This window comes from Gorilla gorilla, chromosome 18 (assembly GCF_029281585.2).
Source record: "Gorilla gorilla gorilla isolate KB3781 chromosome 18, NHGRI_mGorGor1-v2.1_pri, whole genome shotgun sequence".
Classification (NCBI taxonomy): Eukaryota; Metazoa; Chordata; class Mammalia; order Primates; family Hominidae; genus Gorilla; species Gorilla gorilla.
The window spans coordinates 81,680,256-81,694,754 of NC_073242.2; the positions used below are offsets into that span (position 1 = coordinate 81,680,256).

The window sequence follows — 14,499 nt, forward strand, 5'->3', positions numbered from 1 at the left end:
CACAACCTATTGAATCTCACAACATATGTTTGGATAGCACTTCCCAGCCTACAACGCACTTTCTCAGGGATTCTCAAACTTCCTCCCACCTCACATCCTTTTAAGGCAAGTGAGTGTGGGAACTCTGGTTCAGGGAAGTTAAATCACTTGCCTAAGGTCATGCAGATCATTAATGCCATAGCCAAGACCTAAGCAAGTTCTCCTAAAGCCAGGTCAGGCCTCTTGCCACATACTCCATTGACTCTAGTGCCTAACCCATGCTCATCACAGAGCTCACATTGGAACCACTGTTAAACAGACTCTAATGGAAATGACTTCATTCAGCTGGTGAACATTTTGGAAGATTCCAGAAAAACATGAACAAGTGTTTGAGTGCTCTTAAGGGGATTGTCTAATATCTTGGCTCCTGACTCATCCTTAGAAGTCTTCCAGCCACCTTGTACCTATTTCAAGCCCAAGGGCTCTTTAACGTAAATGAGTTACTGAGCAGGTGAGAGAAAAAGTCTGGGCCCCTTTGAGGGGGTATATTTTGGAGCAGTTTGCTGTTTTCTTAAAGCTTGGGGAAGAGTGAGCAGTAATCAATAGTGAAATCTGCCTGAATCTCGGAGGCTCGATGAAGGTGTTGTTGAAGCACATCACAGAGCTTGATTTTCTGTTATTTAGTGCCAAAAGTTATTACCTCAGCAGCAGTGCAATGTCTAATTTATACCAAATTGTTAGCTGAAATCTATTAAAGTTTATTAGCCCCATCTCAGAATACAGTAACATCTCACTGCTTCAGTTCCTGTTTAAATTGACCAGCTGGTTTAACTCTATTAGCTTTGAGGCTGAGATAAACTGGAGTCCACAGGAGCCATCCACAGTGCTGGGGAGAATGAGTACAGATGAAGCTCAGGGTATTTGGGGTGTTAGCTGCTACCAAATTGCTTCAGGCTTCATCTCTCTTGCTGCAGCCTCTACCCTGTTATTGTATTACCTACAGGATAGGGAGCGTCCTCAGAATTCAGAAAGCAGTTGTCAATGGGCTGGAGCTTTCAGCAGATAAGGAGGCATTTCTAGAATTGTGAGGCTGTTGGCCTACCACCAGGACTTGGGGCAACTTGAGTTGTCTGAAAGGAGAAGGGAACTTTTTTTTTTTTTTTTTTGAGACAGAGTTTTGTTCTTATTGCCTAGGCTGGAGTGCAACGGCACGATCTCAGCTCACTGCAACCTCCGCCTCCCAGGTTCAAGTGACTCTCCTGCCTCAGCCTCCCAAGTAGCTGGATTATAGGCACATGCCACTACACCTGGTTAATTTTGTATTTTTGTAGAGATGGGGTTTCGCCATGTTGGTCAGGCTGTTCTCAAACTCCTAACCTCAGGTGATCTGCCCTCCTGGGCCTCCCAAAGTGCTGGGATTACAGGCACGAGCTACCACACCCGGCCAAGAAAGGGATTTTTTAAGACATTCCCCAAATTGCCAGCAAGCCCATGACTTCTAGAGCGCACTTCCAGCTGGATGGAGGGAGGACAAAAGATCTAACTTTACCAATAGAGAGATATTCTGACCTTAGGTCTATCCTATCTGTCTCCAGGGTAAGTATCCCAAAGAAATCAGACCACGCCCATATGGAAGCATTTAGGTAGAGGCTGAACGACCCTCCACGATGATACACAATGTTCAGTCATTTTGGACAGCCTGAAGCAGTGGGCATATTGGCCTTAAAAGTCACCCAGATCTGGTTGGAAAGCCAACCTCATTGCTTACTGGCTGCACAGTCTTGAAAAAGTGACCTGGCATTCTTGGTCCCAGTTTTCTCTCCAGGAAAAATGGCTTTTTATGACAGTTTGAGTATTGCACATGAAGCATCTAGCAAAGCCTCAAGCACATGGTAAATATGTAATCAGCATTAGTTTCCTTATCTTTATCTCTCTTGGCATTTTATAGTCATTGAGTTAATTATATTTTCATTTTGCTCTATGCTTCTTTTAAGCTCCCTCGTGCTCATTATCTCAAGTCTGAAAAGAACCCAAAGAAGTAGGTGGAGCAGGAATTTATAGCCCTGTTTTACATGTTAGGAAATCCTTGATTTAGAGAGGTTAAGAAACCCACCCAACGTCACACTGTTCCTGTAGAAGGAGGTAAGAAGGCTGAGTTCCTAAATTCCACTCCAGCTCACCATGTGGTTATGATGCCGCAGAGTTCTATAAGGAAGATGGACTTCAGAAAAGCAACTAGCACACCAAGCCCCAATGTTAGGGCCAGAGCTGTGTTGTCTCAGTGGTAGCAGAAGCAAAATTCACAATCCTAGTGCTTGACACATAGAAGGTGCTCATCATGTGTGCACTGAATGAACAAACTGATGAACCAAGCTAAACTCACTCCATCAGGATCTCCCGAATAGAAGTAGGAAGAAGCTATGTTGAACGAGAGATAAAGGGCAAAGATGGTAGAAAGACTTAGAGCTTCTAAGTACCTGACCATGATCCTTCAGTGAATACACGTAAAATGTGCTCCATTCTGAGTCAAAGGCAGCCAGACCATCCCTGGCAGGAGAGAGAAGGCTCCTGGGGCATTGGACTATTGGTGCCCAAGGGGTGGAGCTCCCCAGGCAGTCAGCCTGACTCCCCACACTTTCTGCCTGGCTATTGATACCAAACCTCCAGCACTTGACTCTCTTCAAGACCCCTTGAACTTTTGTCAATACACTCTGTATCCCTGGTACCAAGCACAGGGCCTGACTACAAAACTGGCTTTTCTGTGTTAAATAAAGGAGGTCAAATAAAGCAGATGTTATTAGCTCCACTTTATAGCTAAGGAAAATTAAGCCCAGGAAATGAGTCCAGTGGAAGGAAGGCTTTCATTCCTTCACAAATATTAATTCAATAATTCAATAGAGTCCCCATGCCTGCACTGTCTTAGGTGCAGGGAGATACCGTGATAAAAGAGCAGACAATGTTGCTGCCCTCAAGGAGCTGACATTCTAGTGGAGGAAGACAGATGCAAAGAGGAATGTATGCCCACATCACACAACTAAATTGTGGCATGATGGAGTTCAACAAAATATGGATACAGAGAGCAAGGTTTGAGGGTAAATTTAACCAAGGTAGGGTAATCAGAAGAGCCTGATCTGAAAAGGCAGGAATTAAAATAAGCTCTAAAGGATTATTAGAAACCAGGGAGAGAGGAGCTGACTGGTAGAAATGGAGAGTGTTTCAGGGAGAGCAAAAAGCCCATTCAAAAATCTCATGCAAAGAAGAGTTGGGCAATTTGAAGAATTGAAATGAAACTCTAGGACTGGGCACGGAGAATGTGAAGAAGTGAGGAGGGGTTGGAGCTGGAGAGATAGGTGGGACTGGATCCCATACAACTTGGTAGGTCATAGATTTTATTGTAAGTAAAACTGGAACCTCAATGGCAGGGTATTAAACAAGGAAATGACATGACTAATTTATAATTTAAGATTACCCTCTGCTGTAGGAAGAAAATAGAGGGGGGGTTGTGGAAAATGGACCTACAGCATAGTAGGTCATGGGTTTTATTGTAAATAAAATTGGAACTTCAGTGGAGAGGTATAAAACAAGAAAGTGACATGATTAATGCACAATTTAAGAAGACTGCCCTCTGCTCTAGGGTGAAAAATGGATGGGGCAGGGGGCCAAGCATGGAAGCAGGTTGGCAAGTTGGGAGGCCATTCCAGTTGGGGCAAGAGATAATGATGGCTTTTCTTGGACTGGTAGAGACCTAAGAGGAGGCTTTACTGCAGACAGACAGTAGTTAAAGCTACAACCAAAACCAGAGCCTGGGTCTCCTAATTGTCCAGCTGGATCCTTTAAACTGACCATGCTCTGATGGTATACGGGACAAAGGAAGATGACTGGTGGGGAAATAAGAAGGTCATTAAGAGAATACATGTAGAACACTGCATCCAAACTAGAGTCCACAGCCCCTCAGGGTCCACACACATTCTCTCCAAAATAAATTTTCATTTCACATGAAGTTTCAGCGACAAGCAAGAATAAATCAATGGAAGCATGTTGTGGATTGTTTGCATGGCCACCTTCTCATTGAGTTCAGCCATATGATTTCAGAAAAGACTTTGCTTTTGTAATTTGCCATCCTCTAGGCTCCTAATACTACTACCTGTGTTACCTGCAGAAAAGAACAGAGAAAGATCCAGTGCAAAAACTCATAGGAAATGATCAATTCATGCCAAGTGATGAGAACTAGAGAAGAGAGATGAGAGCATTGTTCATACACGATGGTCTAGGTCTCCTACCCCAAGAGAACTTGCAACAAAGCCCAAAGTACAACAGCCACGTTTAAAGAGAAGATTCCATTTCAGCCAGACAACATGATTCATCATATTTATTTAATATTGTTAATTTCAATTTTATTAGATCTGTACTGGTGTTTGTATTTAATTTCTAATTTGTTTTGGTTTCATAATTGACTAAAACAATAAGCACAAAGAGTTTCTATCTGACTTTATATATTAACATTTTAATAAAAGTCTTTTATATACTCATTGGGATCCATGGTAATTATTTTCCTCTCAAAAGGGTCTCTATATAACTGAAGTTTGAGAAACCCTAGTCTCAATGAAATAAAAAGCAAACAATGGGCTGCCCTGTTCTAGACTACATGATTTTGCTTTTTAGTGGTGGCAGGGAGGAAGAAGGAGTACCAGGAAGAGGAATCATTTATTCTTCCTGGTACAACTCCCAGAAGGTACAAAATATGCTAAAAGTTAAGTTTAAAAGAATGGGCTTAAATTATGTTAATTTATTATTGGAGTCTCCCATTACAGGAGAGTATAGTTTCTACCTCTTAAAATGAAAAGCAAGTTGTGGTTTTCAGAATCCCATAGGAAGAAGCTCAGTGAGTTCAACACATGAAGTTCTCCTTCTAACACTGGAATGGTTGTGGATTCTTGGGTCTGGTTCCTGACAAAGTAGTTAGCTTGAAGGCAAGCGCCATGCCCTGTGGAAACTAAGTTCCTATTCCCCTTCTCAGCCTCACATGGAGTGGAACTGTGGGTAAAATCATCAGGACTGTTAAATTTTTCTTTCTCCTCCTTCTTTTGGTTGTCTCCTGGGCCTATCATGTAAATAAACCATGCACATAAGCAGCAGAATTCTGAAGCTATTGTACAGGGTAATGTTGACTTTTCGTGAAGGAGAGGAGGTCAAAAACAGTGGGTGTTATTTTCTATGTGGCACTCAAAGTATTCAAGGTAAGCTTGAGTATCCTGAGGTGAATATTTTTTAAAAGAGACAAAGATAATTTTTGCCCAAGACTTGCACTGATGGACAGTGCCATTCATCAGCTCTCTGATGAAGCATATAGAAATTCCAACACCTAAAAAATGGAGGCAGGACATCAGAAGACCCAGACCAGGAAAGTGAGCTTGGACAGAAAGAACAGGTGACTACTGATGTCTTGACAGTGCTTCTGTTCACCCAGCTCCAGGATGGAATGGTCCATCCAAAATTCAAGAGAGAATGAAAGCCAGTTGTGATAGCCCAGAGAAGGTGGTGGCTACTAAAATAGATGTCCTTCGTTTTGTTCATCCCACTGACCTCTGTCACTCGTCATTCCCAAGGTACACAGAGCGCATTCCTGCCCCATTGCTTTTTAGGTAAACATTAAACAGCACTGCACATGGAAAGAAGCCAAAGTGTTTGATAATTCATTAGCAGCAGCAAACCTGAGTGTTTCTGTGCAATGCAAATTGCTTTGGCTTCCACACAGCTCCTGTCGCTTCAAGTGCGGATGGTAAATAGCCTTCCTTGGGATTACTATCAAGTATTCATTTTAACAACATTAATTTACAACGTGTTATCCCACTTTACATTGTGCTACATGACTTATTCACAGAGCCAGCCCTTCGGCGCCTGATGTTGATTCATTCTAATCACCGCACTTGCCTATGATTTTTAGGTTAATGGGACCTGGACTGGAAAAGGATTGTTTGTGTGGGAATCATTCATGGCAAAGGCAGTGACACCTCCTTCAAAAACCTGTGTCTTTCTGGCAGAGTGTTGCGGGAGACGGCCACTGGAGAGGCTGAGTCAAATCAATCTCCTCACCTGAGGACTTCCTAAGACCAGCGCACTGAAGGACCAGCAGCAACAACAACAATAATGCTAATGCTCCCTTATGGTAAATTACACTTTCCAAGTCCCATCTAATCTATTATTCTCACAATAACCCTATAAGGTAAATACAGTGGGTGGTTTAAGAGTATGGGATCTGGAGACTGTGTCTTGGGTAGAAACTTGATCTATTACTTTCTAGCCAAGTGACCTTGGGCAAGTGACTCAATCTTTATTTCCCTCAATTTCCTCATCTTCAAAAATGATATATAATAGCCGTACATACTTTGGGGGTACACGTGATATTTTGAGACCTGTGTACAATCCAGAATGATCAAATCAGGATTGGGATACCCATTACCTCAAACATGTATCATTTGTTTGTGTTGGAAATAGAACAATTTTTCTCTTCTGGCTACTTTGAAATATGCAATAAATTATTATTAACTATAATTCCTCTACTGTTCTATAGAATATTAGATATACTATATTACATTAGTAATATGTAGCATATTAATACTATAATACTAGAACTTATTCCTTCTATTTAACTGTATGTTTGTATTCATTAACCAACTTCTCATCCACCCTCCACACTACCCTTCTATGCCTCTGATAACCATCACTCTACTCTCTAACAAATATGGTATTTGTCTTTCTTTGCCTTTCTTATTTCACTTAACACAATGACCTCTAGTTCCATCCATCTTGCTGCAAACGACAGTTCTTTCTTTTTTATGGCCGAACAGTATTCCACTGTGTTTATATGTAACATTTTCTTTGTCCATTCATCCACTGATGAGCAGTTACGTTGATTCCATTTCTTGGCTCTTGTGAACAGGGCTTCAGAGACCATGAGAGTTCAGATACTTCATCTTTAAAATGGGGATAGCAATCATAGTTACTACACAGGGTTGTTGGCAAGTAGGTGGATTGTTACAGTAAAGCAGGTAGAACAGAAACTGGCACGTGGATTATGGTAGTTCATAAACAGTCCTGTTCCTCTTCTTTCCTGTCCAGGACAGGACTGCAATTCTCTGCCTGCTGAAGCTCAGCTATGACCACGTGACTTGCCTTGGCCAGTGAAAGACGAAGAGTATGTAACACTGCTGAATGGAAGCAAGTGGCCCCTGCCCCTGCTGCAGAGATTCTAGACATGTGTGCCATGCTGGAGCAAGGAGACAGGGAGTCCTGGAGAAAGGAGACATGGAACAGAGCTCCCAGCCCAGTCAATATGTAACATGAGTGAGAAATAAATAACACTTTGTTGCTAGAAGCTTTTTTTTCAACTGAAGTATAACTCAGCTTCCCCTGACCCATGCAGAAAGTCATCTATCAATATTAAGTATCACTAAATTTATTTTACAGAAGAAGAATCTAAAGCTCAGAGTAGTGGTCTCGATATCACTCAGCAATTATGTGATGGAAGCATACTGAAGGCCCACGTTTTAAAGTGGACACCAAGGGGAATATAGCATAAATAGAAATTTTCTAACTGCAGGGAATTCTTGCTATACAACTGCAAAGAATAGGCCCCACTACTTCCTAGCTGTGCCTCAATTTCCTGATCAGTTAAATGGGACTAATAAAAGAGCAGCTAGTGGCTGGGCGCGGTGGCTCACGCCTGTAATCCGAGCACTTTGGGAGGCCGAGGCGGGCGGATCAAGAGGTCAGGAGATCGAGATCACAGTGAAACCCCGTCTCTACTAAAAATACAAAAAATTAGCTGTGCGCAGTGGCGGGCCCCTGTAGACCCAGCTACTCGGGAGGCTGAGGCAGGAGAATGTCGTTAACTCGGAAGGCGGAGCTTGCAGTGAGCCGAGATCGCACCACTGCACTCCAGTCTGGGCGACAGAGGGAGACTCTGTCTCAAAAAAAAAACGACAACAACAACAAAAAAACAAAAAGAAAGAGTAGCTAGTGCAAGAGATGGAGAAGGGATTAAATGAAAATACATGTAAATTGCTCATAAGATTATCTAGAATAAACCGAACATTCAAAAATGTTAGTTACTATTATTATTAAGTAACAATTGCTATTATAATCCTAATATCACCTGTTTCTCATCAGTCGGTGGATACAAGCAATTACATTTACATAAATATGTAAAGCAATAAAGCCAAACCAGAGACTCCTAATCGCCTTACTGCTTAGTGCTTCTTCATCCTGTTAATTTAATTCCCGTCTCTACCTCCACGGGGCCAATTCCTCCTACTATGGAACATCTCCTTTACCAAGAAGCCTTTCCTGCTCACTTTCACCCAAGACTGTTATGTGCTCCCATAGAACCTGATACCACATGTTCATAAGATGTGTCCTGGGTCTTTTTACCATTGGTCAAGGTCTATCTTCCCAGCTGGATTGGAAGCTCCATGAGGGAATATACCTGTCACGTTCACAATGGTAGGAGCTCGATATTTATTCATAAGAAAAAATAAACAGATAGACACAGGGACAGATGCTATCAGCAGCCACTTACAGAAGAAGCACCTTTAGCAACAAACATGTCAAATGGCGCTCAGTTTCACTAATATTAAAGAAATGTACAAAAAAAGATATTATTTTCACTAAAGAGATGGGCCAAAAACCAAAAGCCAACATTGATAACATTAAGTGCAGGAAACAGTAGGGAGAGGAGAGCAGATTCATACTGTATTAAAACATTGGTACAATATTGTGGAGGGTAACTTACCAGTATCTATTAAAATGTTACATGTGACCTAATAATTCTATTTCTGGGATTCTACTCTACAAAAATAATAGTGTGAGTATGTAAAGATAAATATGCAAGTGTTCTCATTACAGTATTTTTTGTAACAGTAAATAAAATTGAAACAATTTAGAATGCCCATCTTTGGGGAATTGGTTAAGTAAAATCTGGTACATCTATATGATGAAATATTACATCGTAATATAAATTTTTATTGTATGATTCACTAGAGTAGAAGCTTTGTCTTGTTCACCACTAAAAAAAACACCAGGCACATAGACAGTGATCACTAAATATTTGTTGTATACATTAATGAATATATGGTAATTGAAACATTTTAATGATATAGAATTAAGAGAAAAGATTTAGCCATTTTGAGTAACATCCAAATATTGTTTTCAAATGCATATAGTTGAAAAACTTGCTCAAAATTGTATATCTGAATAGATAGATAAATAGATGGGCAAATAGGAGGTAGATAGATAGAGGAATAACTTTGCTCCATAATTTTAACAATGCTTTTCTTTGGAAGGTGAATCTGATAGTGCTGGAGTTTGTAAGGAGTGGAGAGGCAATTCTTTCCTTCTCATTTTGAATAATTCATTTAACCCCGATATTATAGATTGGTTTTCTTTCTTTTTGCTATTTTTCTGAATGTGTCAAATAAAAAACATTTTTATCACATAATAAATAATGATTGTTTGTCCGAACAATCCTAGTATGGAAAATTAGGAACTAAGACCCCTTCAAAGTCACACTCACTTATTTCTGTAATCCTCAAAGGAAGTTTTTCCCCCTTCCCAACCTATTTTTTTAAAAAGCAGCCACATATATCAATGGGCATTCGTTGATGGAAAAGGGAAGGTTGCTTATACAAGTACTTTCTGGACTCAGCTCAGCTAAGCAAATACACACATGAGCTTTTGAATGAGATGGAGTTGGAAGGAGGGAGATAGAAAGATGAAGAAATCATCCTCCAAAAGATTACCATTTTGTAAATGGATCATGAAAATTGTGATTTACCACAAATCACTACAAGCTAGCAGACCTTGATTTGATCTCTCTGTTCCAACATAACTGTGTGACTATGCAAAAGTTATTTCAATTCTTTGAACTCAGCTCTCTTATCTGTAAAAGGAGGGTCATCTATTAGGGTAATTAGCATTAACTGCTCTGACAAACAAACCCCAAATTTCAATAGTTTAATACCATCAAAATTAATTTCTCACTCACACAAAATTCAGTATTTATGTTCCTGGTTGGGTGGTTCTACCAGATAGCTTTCTACCCAGTGCTGTGTCTTAAACTGGGTCCCACAGTGAGAAAAGGCAAAGGCTTATGTGGAAGTGCTTTGTTAGGAAGTATGGTATCAGAGAACAACAGTGAAAACAAGGAGAGTATAGCAGGTAGAGGAAAAGTGAGCACAAGGATGCCTTGTTGCATTGTCTGCCACTGAGGGCAGTGGGCTGTGTGGTCCTGCGGACTCAAAAAAAATCATAAAATGGGCCATAAGACTATATGTCTTGTAGGATAAGGGTGAAGCATTTATCCCATTGGCTCCCATCCCCTTGGATCAAAACTTTACCCCAACGAGGCTTTCCCACTTGTCCCCATGTCTGTCCTCCATATGTTCTCCAACACCACTGAAGCCCTTGGTGTACAGATAAGAGTTGCATGACTGAATTCTCATGGAGAGCCGGCAACCATAGCAGTGGCTGGAGCATTGTCCAAGTGAGACCTTGAGAATCTGAAGGGGTGCATTTGAGATGTCTCATGCGTAGAGACCCAGGGAGGTGCGTACAAAGGGTATAGGCTTCTTCCATATTACAGCCTGACCATCTTCACCCATGGCCTCCATGCCCTGGAAGGGGAAGATGGAGAAAAAGAAAAAGCCAGGCCTGGAGGTAGCAAATGTCATTCCTACCCACATTCCACTGATCAGATCTTGTCACACACACCTCCATCTTCCCATCAAAAGGAATATCTTAAAAATATACCCTTCCCGAGAGCCCAAGAGAAAAAAAGAAATGATTTGGTGAAAAGATAACCTGTTTCTTCCACTGGCTACACTGGCAATCTCTCATAGCTGTTGAGGGCTCTGAGATCATGTATGTTCCAGGAACTGGATGTTCCAGGCACATAGAGGGCAGTTGACAAATGGTACCTCTAATTAACATTCTGCAAAATGAAAATTATATTTGGCTCTAAAAGGTATTCCTCTATGAGAAAGCTAGAAAAATGACCTTGGCTAGCAGAGATCTTATTCAAAAGTAGGAGGATTGGTGCTAATTTTGCCCATATAATGGACTTACGCTTACACTCCCTATTGTCTGGGGATCACGAAATGAAATTGCCAAGCATGACTTGGGCAGAGGGTTACACACAGGAAACCAGCCCCCTTGCTACCAAGTTAGGCCATTGCTGTGGACCTGTACAGGCAAGTATCACATTCTTATTGGATGTCTCTCCCGCCAAGTGGGCAATTACTAACCAGATGAAACAACATTACCCAGCGGTTCAGGAAAGGAGTGCTCACCTTTATACTCTGCCTGGAATTCTCTTACCTTGTAGCTTCACAAGGATAAGGTGATCTTTGCCTATACCCTGGTTTAAAGCTGGGGAAATAGGATAAGTGTCTGGCATCCAAACTCTGCTTGGCATCTGTGATTGTTAATTTTAGGTCTCAATTTGACTGGATTAAGGTATACCCAGATAGCTGGTAAAGCATCATTTCTGGGTGTGTCTGTGGGGGTGTTTCCAGAAGAGACGCATTTAAATCAGTGGACCGAGTAAGGAAGATCCACCCTCATCCTATGTGAGTGGGTACCATCTAATGAGCTGAGGGCCTGGACAGAATAAAAAAGCAGAGGAAAAGTGAATGCTCTCTCTCTTCTGGAGCCAGAATACCCTTCTACTCCTGTCCTTGGACATCAGAGCTTCAGATTCTCTGGCCTTTGGATTCTGGAGCTGGCATTAGCTCCCCTGGTTCTCCAGATGACCTATGGTGAGTCTTCTCAGCCTCCATAATCATGTGAGCCAATTCCCCTAATAAGTCCCCTCTCACATATCTATGTCTATCTCTAGCTGTATCTCTATAGCCACATCTATATCTCTATCTCTCTATCTATCCATACATCTATCTATCTCTCATCTCTCTGTCTAACCTATCCATCTATTTATCTATCTATTCATCTATCTATCTATCTATCTATCTATCTATCTATCTATCTATCATCTATCTCTGTGTCTGCCTGTCTAACCTACCATCTAATTATCTATCTATTCATCTATATACCCATCCATCCATTTATCTGTTCATTTGTCTATCCATCTATCTATTCATCTATCTGTACATCTATCAATTCATCTATTATTTATTATCTAATATATAATTTATCTATCCATCTAATCTATCATCTATCTATCTATCTATCTATCTATCTATCTATCTATCTATCTACTTATCTATATATCCATCCATCCATCCATTCATCCATCCTATTGGTTCTGTCTCTCTGGAAAACCTTGATTAATACAGCAGCCATTTTAAAAATACTTACTGATCAGGTGCAATGTGCCAGGCTCTCTGCTAAGTGCTGGGGACACAGCAGAAATGAGTCAGAAGGTCATAGTTTTGGTCCAGTGAGAGAGAAAGACATTGAGTAATAACCACACAAATAAAGATCTAATTACAAATTGGAGAAGTGTGATAAAGGAAAAATACAAAGTTCTATGACAGTTGCCGTATAGTGCCCATCCTCCCTTTCTCATTCACCACCAGAACTCTACTTTTTAGCTGATATAAAGCCTTCAAAAACAAAACAAAACAAAAAAAGATTAGATTCCCTCAGACTCTTTTGCAGATAGGTGTGGTCATCTGACTAAATCTTAGCCAATAGGATATGAGTAAAAGTGGAGGGTTGCTCTACTTTCTTTTCTTCCTTCTAATTGTTTGGAAGTCAGATGTGATGGCAGGAGCTACAGCAACATTTCTGGACTTCAAGTCAGAAGCCATGTTGAAGAAGGAGCCTGGTCCTTCATGACCGTGTAGCTGCCTAACACCCTTTAACCCACACTTCTGCATGCGAGAGAAAGAAACACTGCTATTTGAAAATCTATTTGTTGAGAAAGCAGGACCTATTTTTAGTAAGACTGTCTAATATGAGAGTTGAAAAGGAACTAAGCACATGAAAAGTGAAGGGGAAGTTCTCCAGGCAGAAGGAATCTCAGGTGCAATAAACTGAAAGAAAGTCAGAGTGGCTTAAAGGGAAACAGCAAGAAGAAAGTGGTGTGGAGAGAAGTAAGCAGGGGATGGCTTTGCAATTAAATAGGTGTTCATTCCTGGGCCTGTCATTTACCTCATAGGTCCTCAGTTTCCATATCTGTTAAGTGGGAATAATGAGCAGCCTTCTGCTCCCAGGGTTGCTGTAATGATCCAACGATAGGTTGAGAGGAGGAAACAGCATAACACATTGGTGCAGAGCACTGGCATTCCAACGAAGTTCAACCAAGTGCAAATCCTGTCTCTCCACTGACTAGTTGTGTGACTGCTAGTTACCTACAAACACCTCTGTGCCTGTTTCCCCATCTATAAAATGGAAGTAGTAATAGGATTTATTTCATAGGGATGCTGAGAGAATGAAATTAGTTAATATTTGCCAAGCACTGAAAATAGTACCTGCCACATACTAAGTTCTATATATATGCTTGTTAAATAAATCAAAAAGTGTTTATGACTTTGAAGATTTACATTAGCTATAGTTACCATAGACTTTCACTGTAGATTGAAACTCTTGTGGATTTTGACTTTTTCCAGTCACTTTTCACTACTTCCTAGCACCTAAGGAAGTGCTTCCTTTTGGAATAGTCTCATTAAAAGAGACTTTTCAAGGAGGAAATTAAGAGAAGTACTTCAGGCGCAGTGACTTTTCTGGCCCCCGTTTCCTCTCCACCTGCAGCAATGGGGATAATCATAGTCACTACTTTCCAAGACATTTGTAAGAATAAGGTGTTGTACATAAACAGGGATTGGCAAACTTTTTCTGTAAAGGTCCAGACAGTAAATATTTTAGGCTTTGTGGGTCATATGATTTCTACTACGACAGCTTAACCCTGCCTTCATAGCCCACAAGCAGCCATAAATAATAGGTAGAGATGAACACAGTTCATTGAATGGATGAATGAACATAACTGTGTTCCAATGAAACTTTACTTATGGACATTGTGATTTGATTTTCATGTAATTTTTATGAGTCATAAAATATTCTTTTTCTGAATTTTTAAAAATTATTTTAAAATATGTCAAAACAATTCTGAGCATGCCGGCTGCACAAAAAGAAGCAGTGGATTAGACTTGGCCCATGAGCCATAGTTTGCCCACCCTTGTCTGTAAATATTTGGTACAATATCTGGCACATAGTAAGTGTTCATTAGCTATTGTTAACTTGTTTGTTATTACTATTAACAAGGGAGCACTGGACATTAGTTCTGCAACCTGTCATTCTATAAGCACCAGAAAATCAGTTCTTGCCTGGGACTTTACTTTTTCCTTTTGTCTTTTAAGCAGCTGAACCTGACCTAGGTAGGGGCTGGGAGTTGGGGTGGAGATGGAAGAGGAGAGCTGTGTGAAGTCAATGCCTTGGTTCAATGGCTTCCTAAACATCCTGACTGCTTGGACCAAAAACTGCCAGCTTGAAAGGGGCTTTATAAAT

The 14,499-nt window shown here is 40.7% G+C and overlaps 1 long non-coding RNA gene across 1 annotated transcript; it reads left to right on the forward strand.

The window, feature by feature from the left end:
* The first annotated feature begins 11 nt into the window (after positions 1 to 11).
* LOC129527442 (uncharacterized) lies at positions 12 to 8,216 on the forward strand. Its single transcript, XR_008672422.2, has 3 exons — positions 12 to 490; positions 6,021 to 6,145; positions 7,099 to 8,216. It is a non-coding gene; the product is annotated as an uncharacterized lncRNA (long non-coding RNA).
* Positions 8,217 to 14,499: the final 6,283 nt, after the last annotated feature.